This window comes from Camellia sinensis, chromosome 14 (genome assembly GCF_055761805.1).
Source record: "Camellia sinensis isolate YWXY chromosome 14, ASM5576180v1, whole genome shotgun sequence".
NCBI classification, from domain to species: Eukaryota; Viridiplantae; Streptophyta; class Magnoliopsida; order Ericales; family Theaceae; genus Camellia; species Camellia sinensis.
This window is the reverse complement of record NC_138974.1, coordinates 60337704-60352434: the sequence shown is the minus strand read 5'-3', so window position 1 is coordinate 60352434 and position 14731 is coordinate 60337704. Positions and strand designations below refer to the sequence as shown.

General features: G+C 36.5%; 1 long non-coding RNA gene across 1 annotated transcript; it reads left to right on the top strand.

Moving 5' to 3' along the window:
• The first annotated feature begins 5598 nt into the window (after nt 1-5598).
• On the top strand, nt 5599-6416 carry LOC145807883 (uncharacterized). The gene is made up of 3 exons (XR_014351283.1): nt 5599-5722; nt 5859-5917; nt 6287-6416. It is a non-coding gene; the product is annotated as an uncharacterized LOC145807883 (long non-coding RNA).
• The last annotated feature ends 8315 nt before the right edge of the window (nt 6417-14731 follow it).

The following is a 14731-nucleotide window of genomic DNA, read 5'->3' as shown; positions in this document are numbered from 1 at the left end:
TGCTCTCCTCCTTCCATGCTATCTCTCTCGCTTTGTCTCCATAGCCGTCGGGTACAGGAGCATTACCGCCATCGCACCAACGTCAATCCACCATTGGAGCATTACCCCAAGTATATCTCTCTCTCCCTCTTTCTCTTTGTGTTTTCTTCCAGTCGCATATCTTCACACAAACCCAGCCCAAATTGACCCATCTACCACTATTGAGTTAATCTAGATTCCTCTTCCACCATGAACAACCACCATCAATCCCATTTTCCCTTTTATCCCTCTCTATCTTCTGTCTCTCTCTTTCTCTCTCTCTCTCTCTCTCTCTATATATATATATATATATAATTGTTATATGAATTTGGCTATGGTGAGAGTATACGGATGACTTGTTTGATGAAATTCCAAAATGGGTTTTGAATTAGAGAAATCATGATAGTCTATTGGATGACCTGGGTTTGGACTGGTTTATAAACTAGTTCGTAGAGGACTAGTTTATTGGCATCCTTTGTTATTTGAGGCACTGATTTGGCCTTCTCAACAAATTCTTCAAACTCATCCTGTCAATTGCCATATATATATATATATAGTATATAAAAATTTATGAAAAATGCAATGTTAATTAGGGTTGATATCTTTCCAGATACAAGAGGAACATAGCAGAAATTTTTTTCACAATATAGGGATTGCACACACTAAAGATTGCCAGAACATTTGATGGTATGAATTTATTGCTTTATAGTTCTGTCTAGGTTGGAGTGGACAAGTTAGGTAGATATAAGTTATTCTCATATTGATGGTTATTTTTTGGGTTTTCTTTGAGCTTTTATTAGTTGTTAGAAAAAGAGTAAGAGACATGGCTATTGAGTTTTGCTTTGAATTTGACTTATTGTGCATGTGTTTGATTTTTGTAATGGTTGTGATTGAGGTGTTCTAAAACTAATGTCATAGAAATAATTTAAAACGAAAAATTTATATGTACTAAACTTGTAAGCACTCTAATTTGGGCAGATAGACTGAGAAGTTAACCATAAAAACCATCACATAATAGAGCATAGCAAGATAAGATGGCATGTTGCCTGGATTTTCTTAAGCGGTGCAATAAGTGCATGACTATGGTTCAATCTAAGTTTTGGATCTAAAATGCAGCCCTACTAAAAAATGTGGCCCTGCACAAGACATTATAGGCAGTATGCCTATGGGACCCACTTCAGTTGTGTGGGGTGCTTTACTTGCAGCTTGTGCAATCAATTGCAATATTCAGCTGGCCGAACTACAGCAGCTGAGCTATTCAAGTTCGAGTCGGATAATTATGGTAATTATATTCTATTATCTAATATCCATGCTGCCTCTGGACGATGGCTTGATGTTGCGAAAGTGCGAGTAATGATCCGGGAGAAACGGGTGAGGAAGAATAGAGGTTCTAGTTGGTTTGAGCTGGGTTCTGTTGTCCATGAGTTTGCCATGGGAGATGTGTCACATTTATGAGTCAGATAACATATATTTGATATTATATTTACTCGGGGAAGATATGAAGCTTTCAGGATATGTAATTGATGCCAAAAAGAATGATTTTTTGCGACTCTTTACTTATGCCATTATTTCTCATCCTCTTGCAATGATGTTGAAGATGTATCAGAAGCCTGAAATGTATGAGGCAACCTATGCAATACCCATTTATGGTAGCAGAATTTGTCAACTAGATTATCTTCAATGCTGATAAGAGTCACTTAATTTGGATATCGAGGCATTGTTTAGTCCGATTTGAATTATACAATCAGGTTCACAAACATCATAGTTTGTAAAAATTTTGTTCTTTGTTTTAGGTGTTCTGGGCATTCTTCAAGTTTCAAGAAGTTGAGCAAAAACACTTCAAAAAAACAAATGTAAGGTCTATAATTAATTTTTACAAATTTAATAATATTTCTTCAAACATTATTTTTTCTTTTAACTGTTGAAACTTTGACTTTGCAGTAAATTACTGTGATGTTGAAAAATAGCACAAAGGCACCATATGATATGAGTGTCATAAATTCCTAATTGTAGTCATTGCCTTAGCCATTAATTAAGGAGAATGAATGTGAAAAGTTAGCTTGATTGCTATCTGATGTATAGCATTTGAATATGTTGAGCCCTCATATGTCAATAAAATCACATGTTGCAATTAGAAGAATGTTCCAGGGGCTGCCTTAAAGTAATGTGTTTTTTAAGATACTGAAAGTGTGGTCAGATACTTCCTCATTCCTCATTGCTATAATTTGGACTTGCTCAAAAAAAAGTTTAGTGATTAACTTTTTGCTTTATCCTTATCTTCATGCATTTGGTGTACTGCAGTGTCTTGGATCTAAATGCAGCCTTGTGGAACCAATTTTTGTTTCTGCAGCAGCATCCAGAGGGTGCATTCTTTGTAGACTCAATATTTTATATTGAATTTTTTATTTCTGTGAGTGGGAATGACAATTCTTTTCATGGTTCTATTAGTGTACATAAAAAGTATCATTTGTCTACGTGCAAAGAGACTAAGGTTGAAGAGGATATGGATTGAATTCTTAATACACTACAGGAAAGAAGGGTTTAGGTGGCGTTTTTTTAACGGCGTTTTTTAAAACGTCACTATTTTTAATATTTTACGGCGTTTTATAAACGTCTTGTTTTTCTTTAATTGAAACGGTGCCGTTTTATGAATAGGAGGCGTTTATTTACGCCTTCAAATGCATGTTGTCTCACGCGCTTCCTTTTCCAATCTGAGAATCTCAACTCCCAAATTGAATCGATGCACTCACAAATAGTCTCTCTCTCTCCCCCGTTGTCTAAACCCTCAGAAATTGAAGTTGCTTATCAATGGAATGCTCAGAAATTGAAGTTCTCTCTCAAAATCGAAGTGATTCATCAGAGTGATTTCGAAGTTCATCTCAGCGATTCAGATCTCGAAATCGAAGTTCATATCTCGAAATTTTAAAATTCTGAGTTCAAATCACTTCGATTTCATATTGCAATTCAAATCTGAGTTTATATCACTTCGATTTTGATTTAGATCTGAGTTCATATCACTTCGATTTCGATTCAGATCGTGATTCAGATCTCAGCGATTCAGATCGGTCTCCGTGATTCATATCTCGAAATCGAAATCGAAGTTCGATTCAGATCGTGATTCAAGTATCAGCGATTCAGATCGGTCTCAGTGATTCACATCTTGAAATCGAAATCGAAGGTCATCTCAGCGATTCAGATCGGTGATTCAGCTTGGTGATTCAGAGGTTCAGATCGATCTCAGCGATTCAGATCGGTGATGAAGACAGTAAGATTACCACTGTTCAACTAAGGTTACTGCAATTTTTCCACAAAACATTATCACATGTTCAGGAGACACAACTTATGATGAAGACAGTAAGATTACCACTCTTTATCTCTTCACTTTTTCTTCTCCCTACAAATCCCTTCACATATCCAATATCCAAACATAGCTCAAGCATTTTACTTCTTGTTTTTTATGAGTGACATGGGATTTGCTTATATGTCTTTGATGTAATAATGATTTCTTGAAGAATTTACTTCATAACAAATTCTTCTGGTCTTGTGAATTCTGAAATTAGGGCTGTAAATTTGATGCAAAATTGCTAGTTATGCCAAAGGTGGAATGTATAAACTAACTTCTTGTGAGATATGATTGTTTTGATTCTTGTTTTGGATTATATAATGGTAAATTTCAGGAAATTCTAAGAGAAGGGCAATACTGTTGGGAGTAGGAGCATTAGCTTTGATTTCATGCCCTGCAAGTTCACTCTTTGCTGAAGGCATGATGGTTTTTTTAGATATACCACATTAATGTGTGCATAATTTATGAAGTCTGTTGTTTAGGAATTTGATTTCAGAGGGCACGATTCTGCATTCAAAGACCGATATCTGCAATTACAAAATGTTCGGGTGAGCGTTGGGAATGCCCTGCACTCAAATTTCTCTGACAACCCTGACCAAGAATGTATCCTTGCCACAATTTTGCATGTACAAACACATATATCAACACACATGCATTTGAAAAAGAGATGGCATGTAAACATACATTACATGCATAGATGAGAAATTATGTAATGGATTGAGAGTGATCAATAATGATATTCATAATGTTAATGGATTTACTTGGCTAAGTATTCCATATATATATTATCTTGCTTTCCCTGAAAATGTGACTACTTGACTGTGTTTCGTAGCTATTAAATAGGAAAAGCTGATCCTTGGAATGCTGAGCCCTATCGATGAATTCTCCAACATAAATAGTAGGAACAACCAGTGAATGATACTAAACAGAAAGCAAAGGTGTGATGTCTGAAAGTTGATTGCTTGAAGAGGTAATATGTTAGTAACTTGAGATCCTTTGTGATTGTTAATGTTAATTGGATGGTTATAGGCAATGTATGAAGAAGTTTATGACAAGCTCACATGTGATTGATCCGTGTTACATCTAGTGATTCTTTAAGGATGTATGGCCTGCAGCCCATCGTTTTGGCCCGGGTCCAGTCTCGCCCTCCTATCTCAGGTAAGGCTAGATATATGGAACATTGCTTGGTCTGAAAACCCAACCCGGTTTCATGAAAACAGAAGCATAACTAAGTATTATTATTTGGTTTAAAACTTGAGAGGAGTGAACCAGTGGCTGGGCAGATTTTGCTGAGGCTTGAAAAGGGCAATAATTGCAAGATAAAAAGAAGAAAGAGGTGGGTGGTGGGGGGGGGGGGCGGGGGTATCTAGGAATCACTCCCAGAACTGGGCATCACACCTAATGTTAGAATTGTATCACACATTTAAATAGCTTGTTTGTATGATTAAGGCTTGAATTTGAAGTCGTCTTGATGATGCATGACTACGGAACATTTTCAAGACTCAACTAAGCCTAAGAAATAAAATAAAATTACAGATTCAATTTTGGACTGAAATTACCATCACAAAAATGATTGGTTAACTAGACATTTTTCCTAACATGGGATTTAGCAGAAGTTAATTTGAGGGATGGCTTTCTCAACAAATAGTTTTCGAGAAAAAACGGGGGGGGGGGGGCTGGCATTGGAGTAGTACAGGTAAGTAGCTTGTGGATTGTAGGTCTCCCTTTGTTGGTCTGTACTCTTTTCATTTTTAAGCTGTTTTTCTTTTTGGCTTTAACTCCCTTAGTTTCTGGCAAGGAATTCTCTTTGATTATTTTTTTCTTCTCTTTTCTGTAACATTTTATTTATCTATAAAAGGGAAAAAGGAAAATAATTTAGAAGAGAGATAGTAAAGAGAAGGATATGGAAATATGAGAGTATTGCTGATATACGTCCGTGCATATCTTAATGAACCATCATTGGCAAACCTTGCCACATAAGAATATGTATTTTTAGATTTTTGGAAATATGTTATGAATTTTTTAATAGGTTAGTCCTTTTTGTTTGGTATCTTGTTACAGTAATACTAACATGTGTTTTTTTTTTCTTTGAAAAGAATAAGTTCTCTTACAACTGTGATTTAGAATTTTGAAGACTGGATTGTGTACTAAATGTTTTTATTTTTATTTATGTATTGTATATATTTTATTATATATTTATTTTTCTAGAGAAATAGGTTTCATTGTTGAATATTTACTATTTCAGGAAATTGATGAACCTGCATTGATTCCACATATAGCTGAAGCCAGCTCCCGCAAGTATCCTTATGAAGTCTTATTTAGGAGCTTGCACAAGCTGCTTATGGATACTGCTAGTTCTGAGTACACTCTAGTTCTCTGTGTACTTGATATTGTATTTAAATGCTAGTCAATACTGTATTCACCACTGTGACAGTAATTTTAAGTTTTAGTGCACAAGAGAAATGCATATTGACGTTTTGTTTTTCTCATTATACAGGTATCTTTTCTGTGATGATTTCTTTGGGAAAGAATCTATATTTTATGAAATATTTGCAGGTACTGGTGTATGGTATAAACCATTTTCTCTAGTGTAGATAAAAATGGAAGTGTTATAAGTGGCTGGCTTTGTATGAGATGAATCTTATTGGATCCAAATTGTTACATTCTTTAAAAATCTTCTTGTATACACCTCTTGGGCAAGAAACCATTTCCTTGTACGAAGATCTTCTGCCAATATACTGTTCTTGAAATTTCTAGTCATTCTGCAATGACAACAGAAAACTTTTTTTGCCTCCGAAATTTGGACCCTAAAAATGATTTTCTTGCCAAAGAACAATGATTTGGAGTTATCATATTTTATCATTGTAGGAAATATTTGGTTCCATGATGTCAGTTTAACATTTGCTTTTAGTTTGATGCCATCAGGTCCATTTGTGGTAATTGATGAACACTTTAATTCAATCCTTCCAAATTGTTTTGATGCAATTGGACTAATGCTTATGATTCGCATTATACACCAGCACCAGGTAATGCTTGGCACACTGTTCCCTGAATATGTTGTCATTTTTTTTTTTTTTTTTTTTTTTTTTTTTTTTCCCTCCACTAAGTCTTGTATGAAGAGTGCTCACACTACATGTACTTACACATGTATAATTGGTGCATCTCTACAGTGCTCATAATGTACCAGCTAAAGGTAACTTTTTGGCTTTTTGGCTAAAAAAGTAAGTCTCCAAACGGGGCCTAAGTGTATCATCAGGATTTCTATATTGTTATTTCGGATAAAAATAGACTAGAGCAAGTTTTCATGAAGTGTCAAGATGTGCTCTATAATTGTCAAATGGTGAACAAATTAATTTGAGAAGATGACTAACACTAAGTCACCTAATTCGGGTTAGAATAATATATTGGTTATTATGTATTGCTTATTCTATTTTGTTGTCATTAGTTGTTATTTCTTTATTATGTATTTTTCCTTATTTGTGCCTCAAGGCTTCCATTGTAAGCTACATATTATCAATAAAAAGGGAATGATTGTCTCATCATTCCCGAAGTTTGTTTTCTCCTAACAAACATGGTATCAGAGTAAGGAGGCTCCTAAACCACCACCCGACACCACCACAGCTTCACCACATCATCACCCATCACTCCGGCGGCTACCCATCATCACCCATACCCTTCTATACCTAGAAAACCCTTCTTTCGGCACTTCCCAGGCTTGTTGGCCCCCTGTTCAGTTTCCTAGGGCTTGCTGACAGCCCTCCTAGCCCTGTCAGCTCCTTCTCCAGCCTACTAGGGCCCTGCCTAGTACACATTTAAATGTTAGGCTTTTGTTCCTAACCTGCTCTGCTTTTAAATAGCTTGTTTGTGTTGTAGGTATGTGTGGGGTTTACCATACAACATGACTATATGTTTTTAAAATTCTGTTGTGCATAATTTTTAATTTTGTGGAATGTAGTAAGTATGCAATCTTGGGGATTAAGGTTTTTACAAGTAATATACAAATGATTTTTTATTTTTTGTTCTTTTTCCAGCAAGACATGTTAAGATGTCCTCTATCTTATCTTACACTGAAATTCACATGACAGCTTATATGGGAGTTGCTAATTACATTTTTTATGTGCAAAATTGGATGAATTTTCAATCCGACATCATGTGGCCTTCAATATATATACCATCTGCTTGGGGGATTATCATAAGGAAAAAGAACTGCTTGTTTTGAAGGTTTACATTAGTATTTAAGGATCAAAATGTCAAAATCATGGGCATATCACTCACTATTGTAGTTCAGGGAATGAAGTAATATGGAATTGAGTTGCAACCACTGCATTAGTCACTGGTTAGTCATCTCATCTCCAACCACACACAAACACACAACACATACACAAACTTCTTTATGATGAAGAACAGTGCCCATTTCCCCCCCTTCTGAATCTGGTCTTCATTTAAACATACACATTCTGATCTGTCCATGAGAGAGACTTCATTATATATTTAGAAATGCATCAAGTTTGATATTGTTGCAGAATTTTTATGTTCTTTTTTTTTCTTCCTATATTTTTATTTGTTTATTTCTTCTTCTTCTTCTTCTTCTTTTTGTTGTTTTGTGAGTTCACAAAATTGAAGTAGGGTTTCAGAGAAAGAATAATATATATATATGTAATTAATATTCCTTTGTGAAGATTTATGCGAAGATTTGATGACTTTTCTTAGAATTCTCTCCCGGTTTTGATTTTATCATCCATATAAATCATTGTTTCTCATTTTCCATCTATTTCATTCTGATAGAAATCTTTCTATTTTGATAGAAAATCTTTTGAAAAAGGAATTTTCTTGAAGTAAAATTAACGGTGTATTGTAGACTAGTGTTGCTTCACATTTTCTTGATATATTGTACAAAGCAAAAAACATCATATGTTAGTAATGGGCGCCCATGTGGCATGACCATTAAATTTGATTTTGAATCCTTATCCAAATAGGTTTTGATTTTGAAATCAAACCTATTTAGGATAACCACTCTTGAAACAGACGTTATCAGTTTGAACTGATATAGATAGATATAATATATATTAGATATTATCTGTATCTTAACTGATATGGATAGATATTATAATATATTAAATATTTGTTATATGGTTATGGGTAATCTAAGAAAAAAAAAAACGTTGAGTCTGTTTCAACCCATACACTGACTCTCTCCCAAAAATACAACGATCAAGTCTTTGACACTGTGGTTAGTGTGGGTGATATTCAATCTGTGATATCACTCCACTGCTGGGTTGGTTCATCAAGAAGTTTCCTGGAAGCACGTGATTTATCCAAGAAGGTTCTATCATCAAGAAGGTATGATCTGATGATTTTATTCCGCTGCATGTTTTGTGTTTTGATTTACATTGGTATCAGAGCCAATGATGGATATTTTCGTGCTTTCTTTTATCATGCGTATATTTATAAAAGATGTGGAGATACAAAATATTTTTTTTTATGATCATTAATGTCATTTTTAAGAGCATAAATGATTTTATTTTGGAAAAAGGAGTCCGGCAGTACAAAAATCGGAACAGTCAGCACCCTGGAAAGCGGCGCGTGGCAGTCACGCGCCACCACGCCGAAGCCACGCGCTCCCACGCGCTCCCACGCGCTCCCACGCGCCTACACGCGCCGGATGCCATGCTGACGCGCCTGCACGCGCCATCACGCGCGCGTCGGCGGTGCTGTCCACGCACGCGCGCTGTCCGCGCCCGCACGCGCGCCGCGTGCTGGAGCCGCGCGCCGAGCCGAGGCTGAGCCGCGCGCCGAGCCGTGCGCCGAGCCGAGGATGAGCCGCGCGCCGAGCCGATCCTTGAGCCGACTTGCGCTGAGCGGCGCGGAGCCGAGCCGAGCCGTTTTTCCGCGCTGGCTTGGGTCTAAGGCTCTGTTTGTTTGTTTTTTTAATTCTGAATTGCGTTAATTGGCCATAATTTATTCGTTATAGCTTTGTTTTAAGCATGGTTGGTACCCTTAGACTCAGAATTATTTTTTCTACATTCTGTAAAATTTTGAAAATTTTACGAAAATATGTAATATTTTTCCTGTGTTAATAATGCATTTGTTTTGCTTTAAAATGCATCTGGTGTTGTATGATTAATTTTCTGGGGTTGAAATTTTTATTGTGGACTTCTGAAATGTTTTAATATCTACTGGTAATATTTTCTCATTTTATCAGTTTCTGGATTTTTTATTTCTAATTTTATGTGTATTTATTAGTCATTTAAAATTCCAGAATATTTCAGAAAAATTTCAGAATATTTCAGAACAATGTACATTTTAATTATGGCATAATCTGAATATTGTTTCTGTTTACTAGTTTCTGGATTTTTTATTTCTAATTTTATGTGTGTTTAATTAGTTATTTAAAATTCCAGAAAATACCAGAAAATTCCAGAAAATTTCAGGATGATGTACTTTCTGTTATGGCATAATTTAAATATTGAATACAGCATATTTTTTTGGGTTTGTAATATGTTGTAATTAGAAGAGCATGATTATTATTTATTTATTTATTAGAATTCCATTATTAAATAAATATAGCATGAGTTATTTGTAGATTTACATTAAAATGCTATTGTATGGAATTTATCATGCTTTGTATATGCCATAGTCAGTGGGAGGTTATTCGGTTGAAAGAAATCTTTGTAGATTAACTCCCGAAAACCAATATTTTGCGCATAAATTAAACTAAATTTTGGATAATTGTCACTTGTGGCGCAAGAGATGATTACGAGCATAGCGGATTTTCGATCTTGCGACTTGTGTAATATTGTCACTATTTAATTTAGATTTTTGCGGCAAAATTATATTATGCTAATCAAATTAATCCCAATGCGAATTTCTCTCTAAATTGATTTAGCTTATGGAAGTTAATTTGGTTGACCTAGACTTAGTAGAGATGTTCAAATGTGAACAAACTAATCCCATTCTTTAGATGAGCAAAAGTCTTGGAGACTTTAGGTCAAACCTTAATTGAGCCAAAGTAAGGAAACATGACTCAAAGTCGCCGTGGTTTTGTTGCCTTGTTTGGCACAATAAAAACTAATGTGTGCGCTATAGTTAGCGGCACGCTACATAGTTTTGGTTGAAGAGTTTTGGAGTTATGATTTTAGTAAGCCCTCAATAGATCTGTATATGATCTTGACTAATGAGCTGCGCGGATTGACTTTGTAATTTGACTTGTAAATAATGTTACATCATTGGATGAAGTAACATTCAAGAGTCACGTCATCCAAGAAATGCGAGCTTAAATAAATTAGTCATTAAGTGTAAGACGAGTAGCCAGTACGAGCAGTGTTTTGCTCTCTACCCAATTATTGGGAGTGGATTGAGCGAAATTTCATGCACTATAATAGTGTGCGTTGAAATATCACGTGAAGTTAAAAGATTAGCGCTTAGAAGCTGCAAAATCTATTAACACTGAGTGAAAAGATTGGCGCTTAGTGGCTGCAAAATCTATTAGCATTGCCAACTTGTCTAAGTGTGTACACTTACTGTTTCCACACTTGAGTGTGAAACATGGATGAGGTGCTTCTTTGTGTGATTCCTTTACTAGGCTAACGTTTTGAATAACATTTACCACTAAGCGCAAACGTTGCAGCATAGTAATGAAAAGGTTAAGGCTGACAAGGTTGTTATGACTCTAAGAATTTAACGCATCGCTTGTAAGAGCATTGTGTTGAATTAGACTCTTTAGCCGAATTCGCGCTTAAGTTACTTCAGGAGCTATCATAGTTGATAGCTTATTCTCTCCTTCTTGTGGATAGTAGAATTAATTGCAAGTAACTATGAAGCGAGAAATAGAGATGGCAACAGGAGTATCGTCATCTTTCAAATAGATGTATTAAAGTGTATGGAGAATAAAATTGACTTGAAGGTGCAGGGGATTAGCACTTACTAGTTAAATTTGCGACTTAGGCGCACTTGATATCTCCATGACATCCCTTTTATGATCTAGTGAATATGACTTTGTCGTGAGTCATTACCTAGTTGGGCCTAAGCCTTTAAAACTTGTCTTCGAGAACTCACACATTAAGATGATTGGAATTAGTTTATGACATTGGTCATGAACCAGTGGCTTATTATACTTAATCACATTAATGAGATGATGACACGATGGTTTGAGTAGGCCTTCTCGGGCCCACTCGCTTATGACATCCTGCTCTCATGTGAATGTGTAACTTTGTTCGCAATGGGTGCGCACAAGTAAGTAGGAAAGCCGCAGAAGGTCATTTGTTTTGGCGCATTTAGTCCACTATAATATTTTGTGACTAGATATGTGTGAGGGTACAATAGCTAAGCCTCAATCTCGACACATTTATAGATTACGATACGCATCTGAGTCAAAACTATTTGATCTCCCATAAGTCAAAAGTTTTGAGATGATTTTTGACATTGCACATATGAGGTCGAGATCAATTAGATAAGAGTTTTTTGTGCTTTTAGTTTTGACCAAGGTGGCGAGTATCTATTTGAGTTATTTTTTCAGAAAAACTCTGTGAAGAGAGATGGATGCTTAGAACATTGATTATTCCTAGTACTCAACAACACACTGGTGTAGTAGAGATAAGGAATTAAATATTGTTAATGTTAGGTAGATAATGGCGCAAAATGTTTCCCAATTGGGAATTGCACTAGTTTGTTGCCTATATCCCTAACTAAGTGCCCTCCATATCAGATTTTACACTCCATTTTTGAGTAATGGGTTAGCAGAGAGCCATTTATGGGCGATCTGTAACCATTAAGCAGCTTATCTTTATTCTACTTCCCATAAGATTGCGAAGTTAAGACCTAGGGTTCTATAGCGCATTATTGTATGCTGTCTTGTAAACACAAAGGGTCGTGTGGCGCATTATTGTATGCGGTCATGCAAACCCTCCGGGTCATGTGCATATAGGTAAGCAGCTTTGTGGTAGTGTAACTAAGTCACATAAAGTTTTATTAGTAAAGGTGACGTGAATAGAGTTTTCGGAACTCTATAAGATGGAGAATTCCAAGCATAGCGCTCTATGTAGCCTAGTTGAGAATGGAAAGAAATTTCCAATATCCTAGGGACAGTGGGAGCGATGTGTCTACTAATGGATTACTCCATTAGAGCAGAATACTCTACATTCTTAGTTGCGTGGTAGCAAATGTGAAAATTTTCCACGTCATCACTGGGTGATTGAGAAGGAAACATTCATGATTGCTCCGCAAGATGATAAAGAGCCTAGGATAATGCCAAAGGCTCTAGTCCCCTGTTTTTAGAAAGTGGATCAATGTTGCGCAGTTTAAGACAAAGTCTTTGAGGATTAACCATTTTTATAATTTGGTTGACTTTCCATTATGACGCAAAACTGTTATAAAGTTATGCGTAATTTGGATAGTCATTGTTGAGGCATAAGGCTCGCTAGATACCGAATGGTCGCACCATTGAGGAAAGTGTTGACCATGAGAAGACTTCCTCCTGGGGAGTGAGGTTATTTTGACTTAGGCTATGATTGACATAAGTTCAGAACATTGATTTGTGGACATTGTGACCCGTTTTTTCATTAGAGAATTGGATAAGTAGATCCGTAAGGATTTACCTTCTGCTTTTATGGTGAAAAGTTAGGAGCGCAAAAAGGTTGCTGGTTCCAATAAATCTTTTACAGCCTAAAACAGTTATCCAAACAGTGGTTCTTAGATTTCGTCAAGCCATGATAGGGCAACGATGATCGATGAAGACCACTGAGGCATGATCAATGGTCCAAAAGAAGTTTTTCCTTACTTAGTCATTATGAGCCAGGAATTTATAAGGTAGTCGCCATCTAGGGTGGGCAGTCCTCTATTTTAGATATGATGGACATGGGTGATGTAATTTATATGCTCGGATGTACGATCCTTAGGGATTGTTTTAGGAAAATCCTCGGTTTGTCTTCGATGACTTACATAGAGAATATCCTAGAATGATTCTAGATGCAAAATTGCAAATCCATTGACTTACCTATCGGTAAAAGCCAGAGCCTTAGCTATTGAGTGAATCCTCGGATTGTCTTTGGGAGGACCTATATTCCTTGATTTTCTTTGTAATGGGAGCCTAAAGTACGCTATGTGGGCGTATTCGGCATGATAAGTGTTATCTTTGGTAAATGGTCAACTGAGTTGTTTAGACATTGACCTTGCTCATTAGACTGTGGATAAAATGCTTTATTAGAAGCATTTTAATTTGCTCCTTATAAAATTCAATGCGCTAGTTGGGCGTATCTGCGCTAGTTGGGCGCATTAAGAATAAACGCAAATTGGTCACCAAAAAATATCTTTAGAGAGGTTATTGCGCAAGAGGTAGTGATCTTAAATCATTTCATGTGAGGCGCACATGGTGGATTCCGTTGTGTATACTTATCGCAAGAGGTGCTGATAAGGCTTATGTTTGGAATCCATAATTGCGCAAGCTGTGGTCAATTTTTTTTTAAAAAATCGATCACTTATTTTGAGATGATGGGATGTTGACACTATTATGGTTTGTGTCATAATGATTAGCAAATGATGATGTCAGCAGGCAAGATTGGCTCACTCACACGAGCAATCGCCCTTGGCGCTTGGGAGCGAGCAAGGATGAGACTGGTGGTTTATTTTTATTTGGAGCCAAGAGAGGCTTAAATCATCCACTATGTATGTCGCCTTGGTTATAACCAAGATGAGGTCGTGTTAAGGACCAAACATGGATGTTAGCACCCACTTTCCATGTTGTGCCTGTTATGATTAGCCAGATGTGAGATCTCATTTGGCGCCTAGAAGGCGAGCAAATAGAGAATTCGGGTTAGACGCTAGAAAGCGACTAGACTAATATCTGTACGGTGTATCGAGTATGACGTCACTCTTTATGGAAGAGTTACTCCACCGTAGCATGTATTCATACTATATGTGCTTGGCGACCGAGTAATGAGGTGAGAGAATGGATCCCTGCTTCCTCACCGTGTGAGTCTTACGTGTCATTATTGATATGACTTTCATTTATGTACCCTTTTGTGACTTTTGACTATGTCATAAGGTAAGGGGTTGATGTTCTGCTACTTTGGTATGTTGCCTGCGGTCATGCATGATTCGGCCTTAAGGGACATCACTGGGAAAGCGGTCAATTCTAAACTAAATGGCATGAGTGCAAAGGGAAGATCATCTAGTATTACACCACTGTTGTATATTCACTGCCGGCAACTCATATCGCTCTGTATGAGAGACGAATTGAGTGTGAATATATTGCAAGAATTGAGAGGGTCAAACATGCTCTTTTTGAGGGATTAGAGATGTTTTTTGGACCGGTGTAATTAGATGGGTCTGGGGTATATGAGACACTATTTCTTTTCTTTTTTGGGTTGATGTCTC